This window comes from Ranitomeya imitator, chromosome 1, assembly GCF_032444005.1.
Source record: "Ranitomeya imitator isolate aRanImi1 chromosome 1, aRanImi1.pri, whole genome shotgun sequence".
Classification (NCBI taxonomy): Eukaryota; Metazoa; Chordata; class Amphibia; order Anura; family Dendrobatidae; genus Ranitomeya; species Ranitomeya imitator.
In genome coordinates this window covers 407,204,226-407,227,127 of record NC_091282.1, presented here as the reverse complement: position 1 = coordinate 407,227,127, position 22,902 = coordinate 407,204,226, and positions in this window count along the sequence as shown.

The window sequence follows — 22,902 nt, the reverse complement described above, 5'->3', positions numbered from 1 at the left end:
CTTTTTGGGACACATGGATCACTTCTATAGCGGTATGTTGGTTTTGCTAGCCTGCGAGAAAACCACGCAGTACGGATGCCATACGGATTACATACGGAGGATGCCATGCGCAAAAAACGCTGACACACCCTGCCTACGGAGGAGCTACGGACCACTTTTTTCGGGACTTTTCAGCGTATTACGGCCGTAATATACGGACCGTATTGTTTTACGCTGTGTGTGACGCCGGCCTAATACTCACCTCTCCTGGTTCCTGCGGCAGCTGCAGCGTCTTCAGCGCCCTCTGACTCTGCGACGTCTCAGGGCAGAGGGCGCGATGACGTCATCACTGTGCGCGCCGCTCAGCCTCTCTGTCCTGAGCGTTGCAGAGCCGGAGAGACGCTGACTGCACCGGACCTGCGCTAGGAACGGGAGAGGTGAGGATTTTTTTTTTTCTTTATGTCTGACTCTGGGGGCAATGCTGGAGACACTGGGGCAATACTGGAGACCATGGGGCAGATTGCTGGACACACCGGGGCAATACTGGAGACCATGGGGCAGATTGCTGGACACACTGGGGCAATACTGGAGACCATGGGGCAGAATGCTGGACACACTGGGACAATACTGAAGACCATGGGGCAGAATGCTGGACACACTGGGGCAATACTGAAGACCATGGGGCAGAATGCTGGACACACTGGGGCAATACTGGAGACCATGGGGCAGAATGCTGGACACACTGGGGCAATACAGGAGACCATGGGGCAGATTGCTGGACACACTGGGGCAATACTGGAGACCCTGGGGCAGATTTCTGGACACATTGAGGCAATGCTGGAGACCCTGGGGCAGACTTCTGGACACACTGGGGCAGATTTCTGGACATACTGGGGCAATGCTGGAGACCCTGGGGCAGATTTCTGGACACTGGGGCAGATTGCTGGACACACTGGGGCAATGCTGTGCACGCTGGGGCAGATTGCTGTGCACACTGGGGCAGATTGCTGTGCACGCTGGGGCAGATTGCTGTGCACTCTGGGGCAGATTGCTGTGCACTCTGGGGCAGATTGCTGTGCACACTGGGGCAGATTGCTGTGCACACTGGGGGCAATGCTGGACACACTGGGGGCAATGCTGGAGACCCTGGGGCAGATTTCTGGACACACTGGGGCAATGCTGGACACTGGGGCAGATTGCTGGACACTGGGGCAGATTGCTGGACACACTGGGGGCAATGCTGGACACACTGGGGCAATACTGGAGACCCTGGGGCAGATTTCTGGACACATTGAGGCAATGCTGGAGACCCTGGGGCAGATTTCTGGACACATTGGGGCAGATTTCTGGATATACTGGGGCAATGCTGGAGACCCTGGGGCAGATTTCTGGACACTGGGGCAATACTGGACACTGGGGCAGATTGCTGGACACGCTGGGGCAATGCTGGACACTGTGGCAGATTGCTGTGCACACTGGGGCAGATTGCTGTGCACACTGGGGCAGATTGCTGTGCACACTGGGGCAATGCTGGAGACCCTGGGGCAGATTTCTGGACATACTGGGGCAATGCTGGACACTGGGGCAGATTGCTGGACACACTGGGGGTAATATGCTGGACACACTGGAGTAATGCTGGACAACATGGGGGTAATATGCTGGACACACTGGGGGCAGGACTTGAGGCATGGGCAGAATGTAGATACGGGGCATGATTGGAGACACGGGGCAGGATTGGATCATGGGGCAGGATTGGATCATGGGGCAGGACGGATACGATGGAGGCTGGTGGGGCAGGATGGGGAGATCATATGGGGTAGAATGGATACTCATGAGGGCAGGATGCGAGAACATATGGCTGGAGCCAGGAATGAGATAAACGGGGCCAGGGTGGGGAATATTATTACCATAGGGGGTAATTAAGGGATATTATTACTGCAGTGATGTATTAATTTTATTTTTTGAGTATACTGTTTTAAATGAGGGGGCGGTCCTGTTACTGTGCAGAGTGACACTATGTCACCTTTTTTTCTTCATGTGGTGTAATGTAGAATTTGTGAAAAATTAAGTAATGTGTTCTGCAAGCGGAGCTCGAGATAACTGTGTTATTTCCTGCAGAAACAAGTCCTGGCTGGAAGGAATGATGGCGGTCTGTGCTGGATGAAAGATGAAGGACTTCACCTAGAGACATCACTGGTGAGTCATTGTTACCTATACACTGACACTATACACTGTATACTATATACAGCGGTCCTGTGTACAATGTCACCAGTGATCACTGTATTACCTATACATTATATACAGAGCTCCTGTGTATAATACCACCAGTGATCTCTGTATTACCTCTACACAGACACTGCATACTAAGTACAGATCTCCTGTGAATACTGGCACTTATGGTGATAGTATTGTGTTTTTGTTTTTTTATTACTGATCAGTATTGTAGTATTCAGTCACTATGTGGTGGTAATATGTGGTCTGGAAATGGTGCGGTGGTATTTGTCCCTTGTATGTAGCATTATTCGGTCACTATGTGGTCTGGTCATGGTGTGGTGGTATTAAGTCACAGGTTTGGCATGTGGGGGTGACACCATTAGGCCCTGTTTAAGTTCTACAAAACAGGAAAACCATTTTTGGTAACCTTAGTGTGTATTGAGCTGGGGGAGGGGGGGGGGCGCCAAACTCGGGAACAGCCCCGGGCGGCAAAAGCTCTAGCTACGCCTCTGGTATGACACTATCCGCAGTGACTTTGGCAAGAATCGCTGTTGTGAAAGTCGCCTTTTGCAGCAGATCGGGCAGTTTTTCTGCATCTGCTGTGTAACGGATCACTTACGGCAACATTGCGTTTGGTTTCATTCATTCCCTATGGGATTTGCGGTACTTGCTGTGATCTGGGAAATGCGGTACCATACCTCCCAACCTTTGAAGAAGGGAAAAAGGTGTAAAGGTTGCGGTGCACGTAGTGCGTCGCGGCAAATTTTAGGCCACGCCTCTGACCACACCTATTTCACAACTAATCACACCCATATCCAAGTACCAACCACACCCATTTAGCACTGCTGATCACACTGTTTCATATACAATAATTAAAACCAAAAAAATATGGCCACGCAGTGCTCCATACTGTATAATGGCCACACATGATGCTCCATACTGTATAATGGCTATGCAGTGCTCCACATACTGTATATTGGCCCTACATGATGCTCCATACTGTATAACGGACACACATGATGCTCCATACTGTATAACGGCCACACATGATGCTCCATACTGTATAATGGCCACACATGATGCTCCATACTGTATAATGGCCGCACATGATGCTCAATACTGTATAATGGCCGCACATGATGCTCCATACTGTATAATGACCTCACATGATGCTCCATACTGTATAATGACCTCACATGATGCTCCATACTGTATAATGACCTCACATGATGCTCCATACTGTATAATGACCTCACATGAAGCTCCATACTGTATAATGACCTCACATGATGCTCCATACTGTATAATGACCTCACATGATGCTCAATACTGTATAATGACCGCACATGATGCTCCATACTGTATAATGACCGCACATGATGCTCCATACTGTATAATGGCCGCACATGATGCTCCATACTGTATAATGGCCGCACATGATGCTCCATACTGTATAATGACCACACATGATGCTCCATACTGTATAATGACCGCACATGATGCTCAATACTGTATAATGACCTCACATGATGCTCCATACTTTATAATGGCCCCACATGATGCTCCATACTGTATAATGGCCATGGCTCATATCCCCCCCCTCCTCCTGTATGCATGGCTCATAATTCACCCCCCCTGTATGCATGGCTCATGGCTCATAATTCCCCCCCCCTCCCTATGCATGGCTCATGGCTCATGGCTCATAATTCCCCCCCTCCCTCCCTATGCATGGCTCATGGCTCATGGCTCATGATTCCCCCCCCTCCCTCCCTATGCATGGCTTATAATTCCCCCCCCTCCCTCCCTATGCATGGCTCATGGCTCATAATTCCCCCCCCCTCCCTCCCTATGCATGGCTGATGGCTCATAATTCCCCCCCCCTCCCTATGCATGGCTCATGATTCCAAATGCATTGCTCATGGCTCATAATTCCCCCCCTCCCTCCCTATGCATGGCTCATGGCTCATGGCTCATGGCTCATAATTCCTCCCCCTCCCTATCCCTCCCTCTGCATGGCTCATCTCCTCACCCCCTCCCCCGCTCCTTCTCCCGGGCCATCTTGCATGGCGCGGGTGGCTTACCATCCTCCCCCCGCTCCCCGTCCCTCATACTCACCTGTCAGCTGCCTGGCTGTCCCACACGCCGCTCCGACATCCCTCCGGCTCCGGCTCTGTCCCGCCGCAGCGCCTTCTTCCTGAGTGAGCGGTCATGTGGTTCCGCTAATTAAGGTCATGAATATGCGCATATTCATGACCTTAATTAGCGGTACCACATGACCGCTCACTCAGGACGTGCTACAGACGCTGAGACCAGGCATCGCTGGAGCAGGTGAGTATCGTCTTCAAGGAGGGTGGGTGGGACTCAGAGGCGGGGGGACTCGGAGGCGGGGGGGCGGGGCCGTCGGTCGCGTTTTTGACCCGGGACTTTAAAAAAAAAAACAACAAAAAAAAAAACACCTTGCTCAGGTGCCGCCCCCCGCAATGTTGCCGCCCTAGGCACGTGCCCTCGCGTGCCTAGTGGCAAATACGGCCCTGGAGTCAGCGACTTTGTGCTCCGTCACAACTCTTAACAATATGGGTGTCTTGAAAGCACCGACTCTGTTAACAACGTAGCAGACAACGCAGCCCACAACCAGAGAGGCCCTTCTGGCATTTGCCAGAATTGCCAGATGGCCAGTTCAGCCCTGCCTACATTTACCTATGTTACTTAGAAAAAAAAACACAACAAACCCAGCCAGTATCATGTGTAAATTATGATTTCGACTGAGTTCACATTGCTGGATTAATTGCAAAATTGTAGTTTCAAATTTATAATTATAACGCCCAGGTAGATTTGCAGGTAATTGCAGCGCCCCAGAGTCCTGGTTCGTTGCAGTAATGTTATTCTTCCACCAGGGGGAGTGATGTTACGTCTGAGGGCAATGAAGGAGATCTTCTGTCCAGGTATCACAACCATTACATACACTTCACACTCCAGTCCACCAGGGGGAGCAAAGGTTCTATCTACTAGGCCACTCCTCACACTTGGGTAAAACTGGTGGGTTAGGGAGGAATTTAGAGAGTTCCTGGCTGGGGACCGACATGGAAAGGTCTCCAGGTCGAGCTGGTTGGAGTGATCTCCAGTCAGATCCAGACTGCGGTCTGAGGAGGGCGAGGGTACACGGAGCTGCGCCTGCATCCCATGCGGCAGCATCCTAAGAAAGGACACGAAAGGAATTGTGTTGCAGTGAGTCAGCAACGAAGTCATAGCAACAGGAGTGAAACATCAGAGGGAGACCAGCTAGAAGCAGGCTGCCTCTTTCTGAAGCGCAGGACCGGTAGCCAGAACACCGAGGGAGTAAAGAGCTCTATGCCGTTACTTCAGAGACTGGCAGGACAGTTAATTCCACGTTAGCTGCCCGACCATTTACACAGGAGGCACGGTGGCAACTTGTGGGGGCCAGGGCGTCTCTAGGGTCCCTATAAAAAGCCTCAGGCCACCGGTCATACGTGTTTTGTTCTATTCGACCACGGGGAACAGTGAGAGGAGTAACAACAGTGAGGACCTTATTGGAGCTTATGCAAGTAGGGACCGACTGTATTACTGTGTGCTAGGGGAAGGCTATTGATTTCCACCTGGATAAGGGGACTCCGGATTTGCCTTCAGACCGGCCGGACTCTGCCTACCCTGTGGTCCCTACTCTGGACTGTGGATGCTGAAGCCTTCAGTAAAGGTAAAGAGACTGCACCCTTGTGTCCTCGTTATTCACTGCGCCTCACAACATCCACCATTCATCATCTACACTCTGGGAAGCCCTGGGGACATACTTCATCTGTGGGAAGGTATACCATCTAGCTGCCATAACATCACCCCAGCGGACCCCTAAGCAGCGTCGGTCACCCTGACCGAATACCACAGGTGGCGTCACGAACATTATCCTACAAACTGTTATCCTTTTATTGGACGCCCCTCAAAAGGGCCACGGACCGGGTCTAGCCACCGTGACATCCCCACTGAGTACAGAAGAAGGGCCCGGATCCGAGTACCCCGCTGCCCTGACGTGGGGGCGCTCCATAAACACCAGTTGTACTCCCATAACAATGTGATAGTTTCTGCTAAATTAGCTTGTCAGCTTGTTTTTCTGCCACACTACCCTAGACCTTACCGTTCATTCAATAGGATGAATACAACATAGTATTATGAATGTAATATTTATAATTAAAATAAAATATAAATGGTGACTGGCAGAGGCGTAGCTAGGGTTTTGGTTCAGGGGGGGGCGAAGCTTCTGAGTGGGCCCCTAACCAGGTAACCTTGATTACAACTGGGTGACACACCCTAATACTGGAGGAGGACCTCAGCAGATGACCGCGCTGTTACTGAAGATAATCTCTATATAACGACCAACATGGATATTACCGCCATATGGTCAGTGGTAGATACCAGCCCTACAGAACATATAAGAGATCACAGCACAGTTACAGATAATGTCTTATCGCTGACGTCCTTTCTTATGGAATCGTTCACTTTTCCCGTCTTTTCCATCTGGCCCAGACTGACACAACAGCTTCTTCCACCCAGGACTCGGCTGCAGAGAATACAACAAAGACACATTTCACTTCTCATATTCCAGCCCCATCACCATCTATTCCCAACCTGCACAAACTCCTCATCCTGCTGAAACCCCAATACTGAACCGCTGCTGCCGTATGTGTCCCTATTACTGCCCCTGATACCCCAATACTGAGCCGCTGCTGCCGTATGTGTCCCTATTACTGCACCTGATATCCCAATACTGAGCCGCTGCTGCCATATGTTTCCCTATTACTTCCCCTGATACCCCAATACTGAGCCGCTGCTGCCGTATGTGTCCCTATTACTGCACCTGCTGTGCGGTTCTCTGTGCTCTCTAAATTCTAAAGCAACCCTCTATAATATAGTAATGCCAGGCGCAAGTGCCCTAGAAAACAGAGCCCACATTGTGCCCCCTAGTAAGTAATAATGCCCTGTGTGCCCCTTTGATAGTCACAGTAACCTGAGTTCCCCTATAACAATAAGTGCCCACTTTACATTTAATAATGTCCCGAGTTGCCTCCCCCCTGTACAGCTCATCTATACACAGTATGATGCTCTCTTATGCAGAGTATAATGCCCCCTCATGGTATAGTACCACTCACCCAGTATACTGGCCCCTTAGTAGCCCCCAAACTGTTTGATGGCTCCAACACTGTATGATGGCCCCTTCACTGTAATCCCCACACTGTATGATGGCCCCATAGATAACCTCTATATAGTATAATGTGCCAGTTAGTCCTCAATATAGCACAAGGCAGCACCCCCATAGGCAGACCCTGTAGTATAAGACAGTACCCCCATAGACAGACCCTGTAGTATAAGAGAGTACCCCCATAGGCAGACCGTGTAGTATAAGACATTACCCCATAGGCAGACCCAGTTGTATAAGACAGTACCCCCATAGGCAGATCATTTTATATAATACAGGACCTACATAGGCAGACCCTTTTATATAATACAGTACCCCCATAGGCAGACCCTTTTATAATATAGTACCCCCATAGGCAGGCCCTTTTATATAATGCAGTACCCCCATAGGCAGACCCTTTTATATAATACAGTACCCCCATAGGCAGACCCTTTTATATAATACAGTACCCCCATAGGCAGACCCTTTTATATAATGCAGTACCCCCATAGGCAGACCCTGTAGTTTAAGGCAGCCCCCATAAAAAAAAACACAATACTCACCTCTCTTCTTCCTGCCTCCTGCACTGCGACGAGCTCCCGCTCATCTCCGACACTGACAGCGGGCGCGATGACGTCACTGCACGCGCAGCACGCTGAGCTCCGGGCCCGGGGTTTCCCCGGTAGCTACGCTACTGGTGACTGGATTTTCTGTTGCTGCTCACATTAATCTTCAGGCTGTGTCTGTAGCCACATTGTGTGTGTGTACCCACATTCACACGATGAACGCGCCACTGCACTCTTCTAGTTTTGTTACGCAGACATGCAAAATGATTTGACACAACGTTCGTCCTCTAATTCAGAGACATGGCAATCAGTATAAGGTCCTGGCTTTATTATGCACATAGTTGGGCTTAACTGTGCCCCAAAGCATAGGCCACGCCACTGAAGCCACTTCATTTGTATATCAAGTTGATTTTTAATAAAATGTTAAGATAAACTATACATGGCTAGTATGATTTAACCACTTCATCCCCCAAGCCTGTTTTCACCTTCATGACTAGAACAAATTTTACAATTCTGACCACTGTCACTTTATGAGGTTATAACTTAACGTTTCAACAGATCCCACTGACTCTGAGAATCTTTTTTTGTGTGACATATTGTAATTCATGATAATGGTAACATTTGTTCGATATGACGTTTATTTGTGAAAAAAAACAAAATTGGGAAAAAAAATTGAAAATTTTGCCATTTTAAAACTGCACCCCCCAAGGAGCTCAAAACCATATTCAAGAAATGTATTAACCCTTCAGGTGCTTCACAGGAATTAATGAAATGTGAAAGGAAAAAAATGAACATTTAACTTTTTTTTCACTAAAATGTAACTTTAGACAATTTTTTTTTTTATTTTCACAAGGGTAACAGGAAAAACATAAACCCAAAAAATTGCAATGCAATTTCTCCTGAACGTGCATCGATACCCCAAATATGGGGAAAAAAACACTGTTTAGGCACACTGTGGAGCTCGGAAGTGAAGAAGCATCATTTGACTTCTTGAATGCAAAATTGGCTGGAACCGAAAGCGGATGCCATGTCGCGTTTGGAGAGCCTCTGCTATACCTAAACAATGGAAGCCCCCCATAAGTGACCCCATTTTGGAAACTAGACCTCTTGAGGAATGTAAAGAGACATGTGGTGAACACCTTGAACCCCCAGGTGCTTCAAAGAAGTTTACAACGTTGTGAAAGAAAACAAAAAAAACACACTTTTTCCACAAAAATGTTATTTTTAGCCTCAATTGTTTTTTCATTTTCACAAGGGTAACAGGAGAAATTTCACCATACAATTTATTTGTGTAATTTCTCTCGACTACGCCTACACCCCACGTGTGAAAAATCTACAGTTTAGGGGTGCACCAGAACTCAAAGGAACGAGTGACGTATTGGAATGCAGATTTTGATAGAATGGTCTGCGGGTATCATGTCACATTTGGGGAGGCCCTGATGTGCCTAAACAGTGGAACCCCCCTCTCCCACAAGTGACCCCATTTTGGAAACTAGACCCCTCAATAAATTTATCTAGAATTGTAGTGAGCATCTTGATCCTCCAGGTGCTTCACAGAATTTTACAACGTTGATCTGTGAAAATGAAACTTCTTAGTTACCGTACTTACCGATAATGGTATTTTTTGGAGCCCATGACAGCATCACCGAGAGAGGGGATCTGCCCTTCAGGAATAGGAAACCTACAGATATAAAAAGGCAGCACCTCTCCCACACATCAGTCGGATTACAGAGCTCTAGAGGACCTCCATGGTTAATGGCACAAATTATGTACAACAGTTTAACACTAAATATTTCATACGTGTGAACCTTATAAGAGGAAGAAGTGCACACCCTGAAGAGAATAGGGAGGGAATGTAAGGGTGCTGTCATGGGCTCTGAAAAATACCGTTATCGGTAAGTAACTAAGACTTTATTCGATCGTCCATGACAGCACCACCGAGAGAATTACAGAGAGTAATAACTATTTAGGGAGGGACTACAGCTTGCAGCACCCTTATACCGAAGGAAAGGTCTGAGGAAGCACCCAAGTTTAACCTATAATGATTAAAAACTGTGCTGGGATGTGCCCTCCAGTACCTTCCGAGTTGGGGTGTGGAATCCATTGCCTTCCAGGCACCCTCGGAGTTGGGGTGTGGCCTTTGGGTACCCTGCGATTTGTGGTGTGGACTCCGATACCCTACGAGTTTTAGTGTGGCCTCCTGTACCCTCCGAGTTGGGGTGTGGCCTCTGGGCACCCTCGGAGTTGGGATGTGGTCTCTGGGCACACTCTGAGTTGGGATGTGGTCTCTGGGTACCCTCCAAGTTGGGTTGTGGCCTCCGATACCCTCCGAGCTTGCGTGTGGCCACCAGTGCCCTCCGAGTTGGGGTGTTGCATATGGTATCCTCTGAGTTGGGGTGAGGCCTCCTGTACTCTCTGAATTGTGTACCCTCAGATTTGGGGTGTGGCCTCTGGTACCCTTTGAGTTGGGGTGTGGCCTACGGTACCTTCTGAGCTGGTGTGTGGCCTCTGGTAACCTCCGAGTTGTGGTGTGGCCTCCGGTACCCTCCTAATTGTGTTGTGGCCTCCAGTACCTTCCGAATTGGGGTGTGGCCTCTGGGTACCCTACGAGTTGGGGTGGGGCCTCCGTTACCCTCAGAGTTGCGGGGCCTCCATTACCCTCCGAATTGGGGTGTTGCCTCCAATATCCTCCGAATTGCAGTGTGGCTTAAGATTACCCTCCAAATTGGGGTGTGTCCTCCAATACCTTCAAGCTGGAGTGTGGCCTTCAATATCCTCTGAAATGGGGGTGTGGCCTATGGTACCCTCCATGTTGGGAGTGGCCTCTGCGCACCTCTGAGTTGGGGTGTTGCATCCGGATACCCTCTGAGTTGGGGTGTGGCCTCCGATACCCTCTGAGCTGGAGTGTGGCCTCCGATACAATTCTAGTTGGGGTGTGGCCTCTGATACCCTCCTTGCTGGGGTGTGAGCTCCAATACCTACCGAGTTGGGGTATGGCCTCCAGTACCTTCCAAGCATCTTCCGAGTTGGGGTGTGACCTATGGTACCCTGTGAATTGTGGTGTTGTGTCTGGTACCCTCCTAATTGAGGTGTGGCCTCCAAGTACCCTCAGAATTGGGATGTGGCCTACGGTACCCTCTGAGTTGGGGTGTAGCTTCTGGTACCCTCCAAGTTGGGGTGTGGCCTACAATACCTTCCGAGTTGGGGTGTGGCCTCTGGGTGCCCTCTGAGTTGGGGTGTGGCCTCTGGGTACCCTCCAAGCTGGGGAGTGGCCTCCAGTAGCCTACGAGTTGGGTTGTGGCATCCGGTACCCTCTGGATTGGGGTGTGGTCTACGGTACCCTCCAAGTTGGAGTGTGGCCTCTGGTACCCTCCGAGTTGGGGTATGGCTTCTTGGGGTGTGGCCTCCAGTACCCTTCGAGCTGGGGTGTGGACTCTGATACTCTCTGAGTTGGGGTATGGCTTCCACTACCTTAAAGGCACCCTCTGAGTTGGGGTGTGGCCTGCGGGTACCCTCCGAGTTGGTGTGTGGCTTCCGCTACACTCCGAGTTGGGGTGTGGCCTTTGGTACCCTCCGAGTTGGGGTGTGGCCTCCAATTCCCATTGACTTGGAGTGTGACCTCCGCTACACTCTGAGTTGGGGTGTGGCCTCCGGTTCCTTCCGAGTTGGGGTGTAGCCTCTGGGAACACTCAGACTTGGGGTATGGAATCTGGTACCCTCTAATTTGGGGTGTGGCCTCCGAGTACCCTCCGAATTTGGGTGTGGCCTCTGATACAATGTGATTTAGGGTGTGGACTTCTGGGATGAGGCCTCCAGTACCCTTCGAGCTGGGGTGTGACCTCTGATACTCTCCGAGTTGGGGTATGGCCTCCGGTACCCTCCAAGCTGAGGTGTGGCCTCCAATACCCTCTGAGTTCGGGTGTGGCCTCTGGGTACAGTTTGAGTTAAGTTGTGGTCTCCGACACCCTCCAAGCTGGGATGTGCCCTCCAGTACCTTCCGAGTTGGGGTGTGGAATCCGTTACCTTCCAGGCACCCTCGGAGTTGAGGTGTGGCCTTTGGGTACCCTGTGATTTGTGGTGTGGACTCCGATACCCTACGAGTTTTGGTGCGGCCTCCGGGTACCCTCCAAGTTGGGTTGTGGCCTCCGATACCCTCCGATACCCTCCGAGCTTGAGTGTGGCCACCAGTGCCCTCCGAGTTGGGGTGTTGCATATGGTATATTCTGAGTTCGGGTGAGGCCTTCTGTACTCTCTGAATTGTGTACCCTCAGATTTGGGATGTGGCCTCTGGTACCCTTTGAGTTGGGGAGTGGCCTACGGTACCTTCTGATCTGGTGTGTGGCCTCTGGTAACCTCCGAGTTGGGGTGTGGCCTCCGGTACCCTTCAAGTTAGGGTGTGGCCTCTTGGGGTGTGGCCTCTGGTACCCTCCAACTTGGAGTGTGGCATCCGATACTCTCCGAGTTGGGTTGGGCCCCATGTATCCTCCTAATTGTGTTGTGGCCTCCAGTACCCTCCGAATTGGGGTGTGGCCTCCGGATACCCTACGATTTGGGGTGTGGCCTCCTGTACCTTCCAAGTTGGGGTGTGGCCATCAGTACCATCAGAGTTGGGGTGTGGCCTCCATTACCCGCCGAAATGCAGTGTGGCTTAAGATTACCCTCCGAATTGGGGTGTGTCCTTCAATACCTTCAAGCTGGAGTGTGGCCTCCGATATCCTCTGAAATGGGGTGTGGCCTACGGTACCCTCCGAGTTGGGAGTGGCCTCTGCACACCTCTGAGTTGGGGTGTTGCATCCGGATACCCTCTGAGTTGGGGTGTGGCCGATACCCTCTGAGCTGGGGTGTGGCCTTCGATACCCTTCTAGTTGGGGTGTGGCCTCTGATACCCTCCGAGCTGGGGTGTGAGCTCCAATACCTACAGAGTTGGGGTGTGGCCTCCAGTACCTTCCAAGCATCTTCTGAGTTGGGGTGTGGCCTACGGTACCCTCTGAATTGTGGTGTTTTTGTTTCGGTACCCTCCTAATTGAGGTGTGGCCTCCAAGTACCCTCAGAATTGGTATGTGGCCTATGGTACCCTCCAAGTTGGGGTGTAGCTTCTGGTACCCTCCAAATTGGGGTGTGGCATTAAGGTGTTGCCTTTGGTGCCCTTCGAGCTGGGGTGTGGCCTCTGATACCCTCTAAGTTGCAATGTGTGGCCTCCGGTACTCGAGCCCCATGGGGTCTAGTGGCCTCCTATACCCTCCAAGTTGGGGTGTGACATTTGGTACCTTCCAAGATGGGATACCCTCAGAGTTTGAGTGTGGCCTACAGATAACCTCCCATTTGGGGGTTGGCCTCTGGTACCCTCCGAGCTGAGGTCTTGTCCCCGATATCCTTCCAGGCACCCTCCAAGTTGGGGTGTGGCCTCCGGTACCCTCCGAATTGAGGTGTGGCCTCTGTTACCCTCCCAATTGGGGTGTGGCCTCAGAGTACCCTCAGAGTTGGGGTGTGGCCTTTGCTACCCTACAAGCTGAGGTGTTGTCTCCGATACCCTTCTAGTCACCCTCCGAGCTGGGATATGGCCTCCGGCACACTCCAAATTGGGGCATGTGGCTTCCGATACCCTCTGACTTGGGGTGTGCCCTTTGGTACCCTCCATGTTGGGGTGTGGTGTTTGGAACCCTCCAAGCTGGGGTGTGGCCCCGGGTACCCTCCAAATTGGGGTGTGGCTTCTGGTACCCTCTCAATTAGGATTTGGCCTCGCTACCCTTCAAGTTGGGGTGTGGCCTTTGGTACCCTCCAAGTTGGGGCAGGCCTCCGATACCCTCTGAGTTGGGGTGTGGCCTTTGGTACCCTTGGAGTTGGGGTGTGGCATCCGGGTACCCTCCAAGATGGGGTGTGGCCGCCTGTACCCTCCGATTTGGGGAGTGGCATCTGTTACCTTCCAGGCACCCTCGGAGTTGGGGTGTAGCCTTCGAGTACCCTCCGATTTGGGGTGTGGCCTCCGATACCCTCCATGTTGGGGTGTGGACTCCAGGCACTCTTTGAGTTGGGGTGTGGCCTCTGAGTACCCTCCGAATTGAGGTGTGGCCTCCATAACCCTCCGAGTTAGGGTGTCCTTTGCTACCCTCTGAATTGGGGTGTGGCCTCCGGTCCCCTCTGAGTTGGGGTGTGGCCTTTGGTACCCTCCGAGTTGGGGAGTGGCCTTGTCGGGTATGGCCTCCTTTACCCTCCAGTTGGGGTGTGGCCTCCGGGTACCCACCGAGTTGGGGCACATGTGGCCTCTGATACCCTCTGAGCTGGTGTGTGGCCTCCTACCTTGTAAGTTGGGTACCCTGTGAGTTGGGGTGTGGCCGAGTTGGGGTGTGGCCTTTGGTAGCATCTGATTTGGGGTGTGGTGTGTGGCCTTCGGTACCCTCAGAGTTGGGGTGTGGCCTTCGCTACCCTACGAGCTGGGGTGTGGCCTCCGGGCACCCTCCAAGTTGGAGTGTGGCCTTTGGTACCCTCCGAAGTGGGGGGTGGCCTTGTGGGGTATGGCTTCCTTTACCCTCCAGTTAAGCTGTGGCCTCTCTTACCCTCCAAATTTGGGTGTGGCCTCCAAGTATCCTCCGAATTGGGGTGCAGCGTCCAGGAGAAGGAATATAAACCAGCTCACCCGTGATGCATAAGCTGAACTTTGGGAGCACGGACCCACTGTGTCCAGGCGTATAGGATCCAAAAGAAGAAAATGTCCAGCTTCACCAAATCCATGAAAAAAAGGTTTCTTTATTGACAAACTTGTAAGATAGAGGATACAAACTTCAGCACAACCCATATGGGTGTGAATCTCAACGCGTTTCAGGAGACTAAGCTCCTTTAATCATGACACCCTTCGAGTTGGGGTATGGCCTCCAATACCCTCCGAGTTGAGGTGTTGAGGTTTGGCCTCTGGTACCCTTCGAGTTCGGGTGTGGCCTCTGAGCACCCTCCAAATTGGGGTGTGGCCTCCAGGTACCCTCCGAGTTGGGGCACATGTGGCCTCCGATACCCTGGATTGTGGCCTCCCACCTTGAAAGTTGGGTACCCTGAGAGTTGGGGTGTGGCCTTCGGTAGCATCCGATTTGGTTTGTGACTTTCGCTACCCTAGAGCTGGGGTGTTGTTTCCGATACCCTTCCAGGCACCCTCCGAGTTGGGATATGGCCTCCGACACCCTCCTAATTGGGGCATGTGGCATCCGGTACCCTCCGAGGTTGGGGAGTGGCCTCCGTTACCCTCCGAGTTGGGTTGTGGCCTCAGTGCACCCTCCAAGTTGGGGTGGCCTCTGGTACCCTCCAAACTGAGGTGTGGCCTCTGTTACCCTCCAAATTGGGGTGTGGCCTCTGGTACCCTGCCAATTGGGGTGTGGCCTCAGAGTACCCTCAGAGTTGGGGTGTGGCCTTTGTTACCCTACGAGCTGGGGTGTGGCCTCCAATACCCTCCGAGTTGGGGTGTGTGGCCTTTGGTACCCTACATGTTGGGGTGTGGTGTTCGGTACCCTTGAATCTGGGATGTGGCCTTGGGTACCCTCCCCATTGGGATTTGGCATCGCTACTCTCCAATTTGGGGTGTGGCCTCCGCTACCCTCCGAGCTGGGGTGTGGCCTCCGATAACTTCCGAGTTGGGGTGTGACCTTTGGTACCCTCTGAGTTTGGGCAGGCCTCCGATACCCTCTGAGTTGGGGTGTGGCCTCCGGGCACACTTTGAGCTGCGGTGTGGCTTCCGATACCCTCTGAGTTGGGGTGTGGCCTTTGGTACCCTTTGAGTTGGGGTGTGGCCTTTGGGCACACTCTCAGTTGGGGTGTGGCATCTGTGTACCCTCCAAGCTGGGGTGTGGCCTCCGGTACATTCCAATTTGGGGAATGGCATCTGTTACCTTCCAGGCACCCTTGGAGTTGGGTTGCAGCCTTCGAGTACCCTCTGATTTGGGGTGTGGCCTTTGATACCCTCCGAGTTGTGGTGTCCTCTGCTACCTTCCGAATTGATGAGTGGCCTCCGGTACCCTCCGAGATGGGTTGTGGCTTTGGTACCCTCTGAATTGGGGTGTGGCCTTGTCAGGGTATGGCCTCCTTTACCCTCCTGTTGGGGTGTGGCCTCTCTTACCCTCCAAATTTGGGTGTGGCCTCCAAGTAACCTCTGAATTGGGGTGCAGCCTCCAGGAGAAGGAATATAAACCAGCTCACCTGTGATGCATAAGCTGAACTTCGGGAGCACGGACCTGCTGTGTCCAGGCATATAGGATCCAAAAGAAGAAAATGTCCAGCTACACCAAATCCGTGAAAAAAAATTTTCTTTATTCACAAACTTGTAACATAGAGGATACAAACTTCAGCACAAACCATTAGGATGTGAATCGCAACGCGTTTCAGAGACTAAGCTCCCTTAATCATGACACCCTTCCAGTTGGGGTGTGGCCTCCGGTACCTCCGAGTTTGGATGTGGCCCCTTGGAGTGTGGCCTTAGATACCCTCCGAGTTGGGGTGTGGCCTCTGGTACCAATCGAGTAGCTAGGGTGTGGCCTCCAATACCCTCCCCTGGTACCCTCTGAGTTAGGGTGTGGTCCCTTGGGGGATGGCCTCCGATACCTTTCGAGCTGGGGTGTGGCCTCTGATACACTCTGAGTTGGGGTGCAGCCTTCGGTACCCTCTGAGTTTGGGTGTGGCCCTTTGGGATCTGTCCTCCGATACCCTCTGAATTCTGGTGTGGTCTCCGGTACCCACCAAGTTGGAGTATGGCCACCTGTACCATTCGAGTAGGTGGGTTGTGGCCTCCAATACCCTCTGAGATGGGGTGTGGCCTCTGGTACCCTCCGAGTTAAGGTGTGGCCCCTTGGGGTGTGGCCTCCGATACCATTCAACTGGGGTGTGGCCTCCAATACCCTCCGAGTTTGGGTGTGGCCCCTTGGAGTGTGGCCTCCGATACCCTCCAAGTTGGGGTGTGACCTCTGGTACCAATTTGGTAGCTGGGGTGTGGCCTCCGATACCCTCCTCTGGTACCCTCCGAGTTAGGGTGTGCCCTCCGATACCCTCCGAGTTGGGGTACATTTCAGTCCCCTCTGAGTTTGGATGTGGCACCTTGGGTTGTGGCCTCCGATAGCCTATGAATTCTGGTGTGGCCTCTGCTACCCTCCAAGTTGGGGTGTGGCCTCTGGTAGTCTCCGAGTTAGGGTGTGGCCCCTTGGGGTGTGGCCTCCAATACCATTCGATCTGGTATGTGGCCTCTGATACCCTCCAAGTTTGCTTGTGGTCTTCAGTACCCTTTGAGTTTGGGTGTGGCCCCTTGTTGTGTGGCCTCCGATACCCTCTGAATTCTGGTGTGGACTCCAGTACCCTCTGAGTTGGGGTGTGGCCTCTAGTACCCTTTGAGTAGCTGGGATTGGCCTCCAATACTCTCCGAGTTGGGGTGTGGCCTCTGGTACCATCCAAGTTAGGGTGTAGCCCCTTGGGGTGTGGCATCCGATACCCTCTGTGTTAGGGTGTGGCCCCTTGGGGTGTGGCCTACAATACTCTCCGAGTTAGGGTGTGGCCTCCAGTACCATTCGAGTAGCTGGAGTGTGGCCTCTGATGCCCTCTGAGTTGGGGTGTGGCCTCCGGTACCCTCCAAGTTAGGTTGTGGCCCCTTGGGGTGTGGCCTCAGATACCTGGGGTGTGGCATCCGATACCCTCCGAGTTGGGGTGTGGCCTCTGCTCCGGTACCATTCGAGTAGCTGGAGTGTGGCCTCTGAAATCCTCCGAGTTGGGGCGTGGCCCCTTGGGGTGTGACCTCTAGTAACCTTTGAGTAGTTAGAATAGCCTCCGATACTCTCCGAGTTGGAGTGTGACCTCTGGTAAGATCAGAGTTAGGGTGTAGCCCCTTGAAGTGTGGCCTCCGATACCCTCCGAGTTGGGGTGTGGCCTCCGGTACCATTCATGTAGCTGGAGTGTGGCCTCTGATACTCTCCGAGTTGTGTGGCCTCTGGTACCCTCCGAGTTAGGGTGTAGCCCCTTGGGGTGGGCCTCCGATACCCTCCAAGTTGGGGTGTGGCCTACGGTACCATTCGATTAGCTGGAGCGTGGCCTCTGATACCCTCCGAGTTGGGATGTGGCCTCTGGTACCCTCTGAGTTTGGGTGTGGCCCCTTGGGATGTGTCCTCCGATACCCTGTGAATTCTGGTGTGGTCAACGGTACAATCTGAGTTGGGGTGTGGTCTTTGGTACCCTCTGAGTTTGGGTGTGGCCCTTCAGGATGTGTCCTCCGATATCCTTTTAATTCTGATGTGGTCTACAGTACCCTCCGAGTTGGGGTGTGGCCTCCAGTACTATATGAGTAGCTGGAGTGTGGCCTCTGATACTCTCCGAGTTAGGGTGTGGCCCCTTGGTGTTTGGCCTCTAGTACCCTTTGAGTAGCTGGGATGGCCTCCAATAATCTCTGAGTTGGGGTGTGGCCTCTAATTCCCTCTGAGTTAGGGTGTAGCCCTTTGGGGTGTGGCCTCCAATACCCTCCGAGTTGGGGTGTGGCCTCTGGTACCATTCGAGTAGCTAGAGTGTGGCCTCTGATACCCTCCGATTTGGGGTGTGGCCTCTGGTATCATCCAAGTTAGGGTGTGGCCTCAGATACCCTCTGAGTTGGAGTGTAACCTTCGGAACCTTCTGAGTTTGGGTGTGGCCCCTTGGGATGTGTCCTCCGATACCCTCTGATTTCTGGTGTGGTCTACGGTACCCTCCGAGTTGGGGTGTGGCGTCCGGTATCCTTTGAGTTAGGGTGTGGCCCCCTTGGGGTGTGGCCACCGATGCCCTCCGAGTTGGGGTGTGGCCTCCGATACCATTCGAGTAGCTGGAGTGTGGCCTCTGAAACCCTCCGAGTTGGGGTGTGGCCTCTGGTACCCTCCAAGTTAGGGTGTGGCCCCTTGGGGTGTGGCCTCCGATACCCTTCGAGTTGGGGTGTGGCCTCTGATACCCTCTGAGTTAGGGTGTAGCCCCTTGGGGTGTGGCCTCCCATACCCTCCAAGTTGGGGTGTGGCCTCCAGTACCATTCGAGTAGCTGATGTGTGGCCTCTGATACCCTCTGAGTTGGGTGTGGCCTCTGGTACACTCTGAGTTTGGGTGTGGCCCCTTGGGATATGTCCTCCGATACCCTCTGAATTCTGGTGCGGTCTACGGTACCCTCTGAGTTGAGGTGTGGCCTCCAGTACTCTTCGAGTTAGGGTGTGGCCTCCGATACCCTCCGAGTTGGGATGTGGCCTCCGGTACCCTCCGAGTTGGGGTGTGGCCTCTGGTACCCTCATAGTAAGGGTGTGGCCCCTCAGGGTGTGGCCTCCAATACCCTTCGAGCTGGGGTGTGGCCTCTGATATCCTCCAAGTTGGAGTGTAGCCTTCGGTACTCTCTGAATTTGGGTCTGGCTTATTGTGGGGTGTGGTCTCTGGTATCCTCCGAGTTTAGGTGTGGCCCCTTGGGATGTGTCCTCTGATACCCTCTGAATATGTGGTGTGGCCTCAGGTACCATCCAAGTTGGGGTGTGGCCTCTGGTACCCTCCGAGTTAAGGAGTGGCCCCTTAGGGTGTGGCCCCCGATACCCTTCGAGCTAGGGTGTGGCCTCTGATACCCTCCGAGTTGAGGTGTAGCCTTCAGTGCTCTCTGAGTTTGGGTGTGGCCCCTTGGGGTGTGGCTTCTGATACCCTCTGAATTCTGGTGTGGCCTCCGATACCCTCCGAGTTGGAGTGTGGCCTCCGGTACCCTTCGAGTAGCTGGGGTGTGGCCTCCCATACCCTCCGGGTTGGGCTGTGGCCTCTGGTACCCTCCAAGTTAGGGTGTGGCCCCTTGGGGTGTGGCCTCCGATACCCTCCAAGTTGGGATGTGGACTCCGGTATCCTCCGAATAGCTGGGGTGTGGTCTCTAATACCCTCCGAGTTGGGGTGTGGCCTCTGGTACCCTCTGAGTTAAGGTGTGGCCCCTTGAGGTGTGGCCTCTGATACTTCAGAGTTGGGATGTGGCCTCTGGTACCCTCCGAGTTAAGGTGTGCCCTTTTGGGGTGTGGCCTCCGATACACTGAGCTAGGGTGTTGCTTTTGATACCCTCCAAATTAAGATGCAGCCTCCAATACCCTTCGAGTAGCTGGGATGTGGCCTCCGATACCATCCGAGTTGGGGTGTGGCCCCCTTGGGGTGTGGCCTCTGATACTTTCTGAGTTGGGGTGTGGCCTCCGGTACCATTCGAGTAGCTGGGATGTGGCCTCCAAAACCATCCGATTTGGGGTGTGGCCTCTGGTACCCTCCGAATTAGCGTGTGGCCCCTTGGGTTGTGGCCTCCGATGCCCTCGGAGATAAGGTGTGATTTCCATACCCTCTGAATTGGGGTGTGGCCTCCGATACCCTCTGAGTTGGGGTGTGGTCTCTGGTATCCTCCGAGTTTAGGTGTGGCCCCTTGGGATGTGTCCTCTGATACCCTCTGAATATGTGGTGTGGCCTCCGATACCTTCCAAGTTGGGGTGTGGCCTCTGGTACCCCCCCAGTTAGGGTGTTGCCCCCTTGGGGTGTGGCCTCTGATGCCCTCTGAATTGGGGTGTGGCCTCCGATACCCTTTGAGTTGGGGTGTGGCCTCCGATACCCTCCAAGTTGGAGTGTAGCCTTCGGTACCCTCTCAGTTTGGGTGTGGCCCCTTGGGATGGGTCCTCCGATACCCTCTGAATTCTGGTGTGGCCTCCGATACCCTCCGAGTTGGGGTGTGGCCTCTGGTACCCTCTGAGTTAGGGTGTGGCCTCCGGTACCCTCTGAGTTGGGGTGTGGCCTCCGATATCCTCCGAGTCAGGGTGTGGCCTCCATGTACCCTCCGAATTGGGGTGTGGCCTCCATTACCCTCCTTGTTGAGGTGTGGACTCTTGGGGTGTGGTCTCCAGTACCCTCCAAGCTGGGGTGTGGCCTTCAACACCCTCCGAGCTGAGGTGTGTCCTCTGATACCCTCTGAGTTAGGGTGTGTTCTTCGGTACCTTCCAGGCACCCTCTGATTTTTTTTTGTGGCCTCCGATACCCTCCGAGTTGTGGTGTGGCCTCCGGTATGCTTTGAGCTGGGGTTTGGCCTCAAATACCCTTTGAGTTGAGGTGTGGTCTCTGGTACCCTCTGAGCTGGGGTGTGGCCTCCGGTACCCTCAGAGTTGTGGTGTGGCCTCCGGTACACTTTGAGCTGGGGTTTGACCTCCAATACCCTTCGAGTTGGGGTGTGGCCTCCGATACCCTCCGAGTTGTGGTGTGGCCTCCGGTATGCTTTGAGCTGGGGTTTGGCCTCAAATACCCTTTGAGTTGAGGTGTGGCCTCTGGTACCCTCTGAGCTGTGGCCTCTGGTACCCTCTGAGCTGGGGTGTGGCCTCCGGTACCTTCCAGCCACCCTCCGAAATGGGGTGTGGCCTACAGATACCCTCTGGTTTGAGGTGTGGCCTCCAGTTCCCTCCAAATTGGGGAGTGTCCTCTGAGTAGCCTCAGAGTTGGGGTGTGGTCTACGGTATCCTCAGAATTGGGGTGTGGCCTCTGGTACCCTCAGAGTTGGGGTGTTGCTCTAGGGGTGTTGTCTCCGATACCATGCCGCCTGGGGTGTGTCCGCCGATACCCTCCGAGTTGGAGTGTGGCCTCCAATACCTTTCAGGCACCCTTTGAGTTGGCGTGTGGCATCCGACACTTACAAGGCACCCTGGGAGTTGGGGTGTGGCCTTGGGGTGTAGCCTTTGGTACCCTCTGAGTTTTGGTGTGGCCCCTTGGGGTGTGGCCTCCGATACCCTCTGAATTCTGGTGTTGCCTCAGTTACCCTCCGAGTTGGGGTGTGGCCTGTGGTACCCTCAGAGTTAGGGTGTGGCCCCTTGGAGTGTAGCCTTCGATAACATTCGAACTGAGGTGTGGCCTCCGATACCTTCCGAGTTTTGATGTGGCCTTCGGTACCCACTGAGTTTGGGTGTGGTCCCTTGGGGTATTCCCCTTTTGTCTGCCCCCCACCTTTGTAATTCCCACAGTAATTATCGGCAGGCTCCGGCCACCTGAGGCTATTGTAATGTATGTCTGGCCTACCACTTTCTATTGGCCTGCCCTCTGTATTTGTGTGATATATTCTGTGTCCTGTGAGTAAAGTGTTGTCAGACTGGAAATACATGGAGAAGCAGTGATCTTTTATTTGTGCTCATATAACCAAGCAATTCCAGCCAGCGTCCTTCATTCAGACTCCAGCCAAAGCAGAGTAGACCTCCTGAAACACAGGGTGGTACTGAAAGAGGTATTTTCAACAGCAGAAAAAAAGGCAGCAACACTTACCTGCCCAGGTTTTTAGAACAAATGCACTGCAGTTTACTGAAAGAGGTACCCCAGCTTGGTAAATCCCATTACACCTTTGAACTGAGGTGTGGCCTCCGATACCTTCCGAGTTTGGATGTGGTCTTCGGTGTGGCGGGGTGTACGGCAGAGCAAGAAGGGACAACAGGCCGAGTGATGATTCAACAGATTTATTATCAAGAACGCTGGAACAACACATGCAGGTAGATCTACAGAGTCCACAATTAGTCCAATGGAACAGGTTCGGGGGCACCTCCCGATAATCCTTGTGCCAGGTAACAAAGCAATAGTCCACAATTAGTCCAAGGGATCCCAAAACAATCCCACGAGCGACGAGATATGTCCTCAGCTCAAGTCTCGCCCCATTTGCTTCCGCAATCACAGATGGACATGGGGTCTTGCCTCAGCTAAGAATCCCCACTCCTCCTTCAAGGATCAACTCACATCTGATCTCAAAATAAGAATGGATTGTCTGCGCTCCTGGGATCCACCCATGAAGGGGTAGGGGTCATACCTTCTATTCAATGGTTGGGTCCACCAGAAGATTCTAGACTGGTGGGCTCCGCTTAATCTATGTAGTATGTACATTTGACTAGCCACCTGCTGTGAGGAAGAATGGCTATTCCTCCACTAGTGATGTTGACAAAGCTTAATTACATTATGGTACCGTCACACAGTGCA